The sequence below is a fragment of the Malus domestica genome, chromosome 13, assembly GCF_042453785.1.
Source record: "Malus domestica chromosome 13, GDT2T_hap1".
Classification (NCBI taxonomy): domain Eukaryota; kingdom Viridiplantae; phylum Streptophyta; class Magnoliopsida; order Rosales; family Rosaceae; genus Malus; species Malus domestica.
The window spans coordinates 16,972,793-16,978,063 of NC_091673.1; positions in this window are offsets into that span (position 1 = coordinate 16,972,793).

Consider the following 5,271-nt stretch of genomic DNA (forward strand, 5'->3'; position numbering starts at 1 on the left):
TCTACAGACCATGAGAGGGTTCCAACATGCTAGTCGTACAAATCACTAGAGGTGGTTCCGACTGGTAGTGACCTTAGATTATGTGCACAGATGATTGATAAGTGAAGCACTAGAACGTAGTATTACACCATTCTTGTCGTACAGACTACTTCAGGTAGTTCCGACTTATGTGCAGAGTAGTGCCGTACAGGTCACCGTGGTGACTCCGGTTGTTTTGGATATTGAGCTATGGAATTAACCGTACAGGACCAACTGCAGGGTCTCTAGTTAATTCATTATGTCACCTGTTATATTGATGCATTCTTTATCTGTTATTGACATTTATGGCATGACATATTTTCTGGGTTTTGATAAAGAATTGTGATTTGAGATATACGAAGATTATATGCATATTATGTTATTTTCTGGGGAAAGTATACAGGTTTTACAGCGAGGGGTTAGAAATGTTTTAAATGAAATGTTTTTGAAAAACTTTGGTTTTACTGACCTACTCAATTTTGTTTTGCGCCCCTCCAAGTTCTAGTTAGCAGCGTTGATGGCCCACGAGGATTCTCACGGCGTACTGACAGACTACATAAATGTAGTACTCACCTGCGGGTGTTGTAATTTAGTTATGGCCCTACTTGACTGCACCTAGTACTTATGATCTGAATTTGTGTGTTTCACACTTAAACTTACTCTAGCATGTTACTTGGTTACTATTGCTAGTATTTGGTTTTTGTTTGTTCGTATTTCTCTTACCTATTGCTTCCACGTCGCACTTTTGGTTACGTCACGCCCACGTGACGGCCAGCACGCCTTGATTCTAGGATCGGGGTGTGTCAAGTTTCATTAATTAAACAAACACATAACATAAAATAGTACTTTTATTCACACACTACTACAAAATTATCTATAACTGGCGGTTCAAAAACCGACAAAAAACGTATATTACTGTCAGATTTTAAGCAAAATCCGACAGAAAATACTCTAAAACCTACAGAAATCATGTCGGTCATAACCGACAGGATTTTTATTTATAATAAATAAATAAATGAATTCCTGTCGGATAAAACCGACAGCAAATACTAAAACCGCCAGTAATTCTGTGGGATAAAACCGACAGAGAATTTATTATAAAAATAAATAAAATCATTCATGTCGGCTAAAACTGACAGAAAATATGTTAATAATAAAAAAAAATTATTTTGGCATTTTTCATATCCCCTGCATTCACCATTCGGAACCTCGCTGGAGCTCGATCTTGGAAACTTGTTGTGGGATTTTGAAGAGAGCGAGAGAGAGAGAAGAAATGAAGCAAGAGGGGGAAGAAGAAGAAGAAGCAACAACAAGAGAGAAAATACCAAATACACAATACCCATAATATCAAACAAACAACTTACATTCGCTCCGCATTGGGGTCGTACAAGGACATGTTCAAAACAGCTTCCGAGCAAAATTCTGGTAATCGTTCATTGGAGCCACAACATGTCCAAAAGGTTAAAGATGCAAGTCCGCATGCAAGGAAATATGTTCGAAGTGCAAAGGAAGCGCATGAAAGAAAAAAAAACACATTGATCATGTTCAGAGTAAAAGAAGAATTGGTGCTAGTGAACCAGATGTTTCAGCAACTAAAGATGATACCATAATTAAAATAGTGCATGCCAGAGATGAATATGATTTACCACTGAAAGACGGCTTTTCTACTATCCCTTCAGATGCCCACGGTAAAAATTCCAAGGATGTTAAGTCCACAGAGTCAGAGGAACGTGTTACAGATAGTGAAAGTAAAGATAAAGTTATCAAAAAAGGAAGCTTTAATTTGGACAATACTCGAACTGGTAAGAGGAAAGACATATTTGAAAATTCAAATCAAGCAAAGAATGCAAGTGATGGAGGTAGAGTTTCAAATCAAGAGAGAAAATACCAAATACACAATACCCATAATATCAAGCAAACTGAACCATAATCTCTCTTCCATCAACAACTCTCCCTGAAATCAAATTCAATTAATTAATTACAAAACCCTATCTTCTAATTAAGCTCATAAGAGGCCTATGAGAGAGAGATGAACCATCGAGCTTCTCCACTGCCTTATGCGCCTTGTCCTGATACTTATATCGGACAAAAGCAAATCTTGGAGAATCGCCAGTCCTCCGGTCTCAGGGAATGAAGACATCGACGACCTTGCCGTACTTGTCGAAGAGCGGGAAGAGGTCATCCGCAATGGTTCCTGGTAAACACAAACCAAACAAAGAGAGAGAAAGAGAGTTAGAGCTTTCAGCAAGGGGATGGAGAAGGATGAGAAGGGTAAAAGGGGAATTACAGAAAGTGATGTTGAGGATGAGGAGGAAGTAGGTGTCTCTGATGTCCGGAGGTTCGGATCGACCGAAGTGCGACATCTCCGAGAAGGATTGGAGCAGCGAGCGTGTGTTAGTCTGCGGCCGGACTAGGGATCGGGATATGCATTCTACGAAACTAGTTTCAACGATCCAACCGTCAAATATGTTTGTATATACTCCGAGATCGCATACCTAAAAAATCACAAAAAACAAACATTCAAATATTAGGTAACAGAACAAAAGTTTTCGACGATTATAAACGAAAAATCATAATTTAACGGTTATTTTTGCTCCAATTTTGATAATTTTTTACAGCTACACTCCTCGACCCTATAAGAATGCATTGAACAAATTCGATCTTCAATTTAAAATATTTACACTAGTGGATAATTTTTTATACTTAATGGAAGTATAACATTAACTCTTAAGTGTTTGTTAAATCTATCAATTTGATAGGATATGCATTATACGAAACTATTTTCAACGATCCAACCGTCAAATATGTTTGTATATACTCCGAGATCGCATACCTAAAAATCACAAAAAAACAAACATTCAGAGATTAGGTAACAGAACAAAAGTTTTCGACGGTTATAAATGAAAAGTCATAATTTAACGGTTATTTTAGCTCCGATTTTGATTATTTTTTACAGCTACACTCCTCGACCCTATAAGAATGCATTGAAAAAATTCGATCTTCAATTTAAAATATTTACAGTATAACATTAACTCTTAGTGTTTGTTAAATCTATCAATTTGATAGGGTAAGCATTCTACGAAACTAGTTTCAACGATCCAACCGTCAAATATGTTTGTATATACTCCAAGATCGTATACCTAAAAAATCACAAAAAACAAACATTCAGAGATTAGGTAACAGAACAAAAATTTTCGATGATTATAAACAAAAAGTCATAATTTAACGGTTATTTTAGCTCCGATTTTGATTATTTTTTACAGCTACACTCTTCGACTCTATAATAATGTATTGAATAGATTCGATCTTCAATTTAAAATATTTACACTATTTATACTTAATGGAAGTATAACATTAACTCTTAAGTGTTTATTAAATCTATCAATTTGATAGGACATGCATTCTACGAAACTAGTTTCAACGATCCAACTGTCAAATATGTTTGTATATACTCCAATATCGCATACCTAAAAAATCACAAAAAATAAACATTCAGATATTAGGTAACAAAACAAAAGTTTTTAACGGTTATAAACGAAAAGTCACAATTTAATGATTATTTTAGCTCCGATTTTGATGATTTTTTATAGCTACACTCCTTGACTCTATAAGAATGCATTGAACAAATTCGATCTTCAATTTAAAATATTTACACTAGTGGATAATTTTTTATACTTAATGGAAGTATAACATTAACTCTTAAGTGTTTGTTAAATCTAGCAATTTGATAGGATATATATTCTACGAAACTAGTTTCAACGATCCAACTGTCAAATATGTTTGTATATACTCCGAGATAGCATGCGTAAAAAGTCGTAAAAGAAAAAAACATTCAGAGATTAGGTAACGGGACCGTGAGTGAAAAGAAAAATATTTAAACCATTTGTTTATTTATTTATTCATTTTTAATCAATATAACATTTTAAAATAATAAAATAGTCAATTTCTGTCGGTTATAACCGCCACCATTAACTTAAAAACCGCCAGAATATGTTAAAAATATTAAAAAAAGAAAAGAATTCAAAAATACTGAGGGTTATAATAATTTTATGGTGGTTGACAGAAAGTAACTTTAATCCAACAGTAAATAAATTATGTGTCGGATATCTTTTATCCGTCAGAATGGCTTATTAACCGCCAGAATCGTCCGACACCTAAAGCTAATATTGTAGTAGTGACACGAGTTCTTCTTACTTGATCCTCGCGATTGTTGGCCCTTGCCTCATCCTCTTCAGCTTTCGTTGGCATGAAATTGTAGTAGGATGTGGTCTTGATGTTATTAGGGTTCTTCTTATTTCCTGTCATTGCGATGAGAGAAGGTTGAATATTGAAAATCCAGATTGTGGTATGGATTTTATAATGATACATGCATGGTGCGTTATTAACAAAGTTGTTAATCTTTATGTTAACCAAATCTGGAGCAATTTCGAGAAGACATGTAAAGGGAAGTTTTGTGGGTAAACGTATAAAACTTTTCGTTACTTCCGCAGTTTCCAGATATTTATGATTTGTGATGGATTCTCATACAAAAACGAATTTAATTTGTTCGCAAATGTTTACACTTATCACAATGTTCATATCACATTTATACCATCTTTAATACAGGTAGGGCTTACAAATACAAGTGGACCCCACCTCTATTAGTACAAATGTTGTAAGTGTAGTATTTTTTTGTTAATGAATTAGTTGCATGTATAAGGGTACGTATTTAACAACTAAAACAATACACTATACAAGTGAATGTGAGACTAAGAGTTCGAGTATAGTATCATTCCGATTTAATAACATAATGTTATGTTGAAAAAGACTTCAACATGACATTATCTATTGGATCAAAACATTAAAATATAAATTTTTATTATCCCAACTTTTTACATATGCATATAAAAACCTAATATCCCTCACATACATAAACTACTCATCTAGGCTCGCTCTATAATATTTTTAATAACTTGAACCAAGCATCTTTTAAGTTATTACTAAAAGATCATCTTACAAAATCGAAAGACGTTTAGTTATCTAAATATGACCTGATAAAATATATATCATTTTACATTCTTATATTTATACCACTAGTGCTACAACATAGAAATATTTCTCTTCACTTGTAATTTTAGGTTCAAAACCAGTAAATAGCAAATTTGATATGTTTTAATGTTTAGTTTTTAGGATAAAATATTGTTGTATATAAAATTATTAGTTCTAAGATTAATTGGTAAGTTTACGATATAATCTTGATTTATCCCATAACTT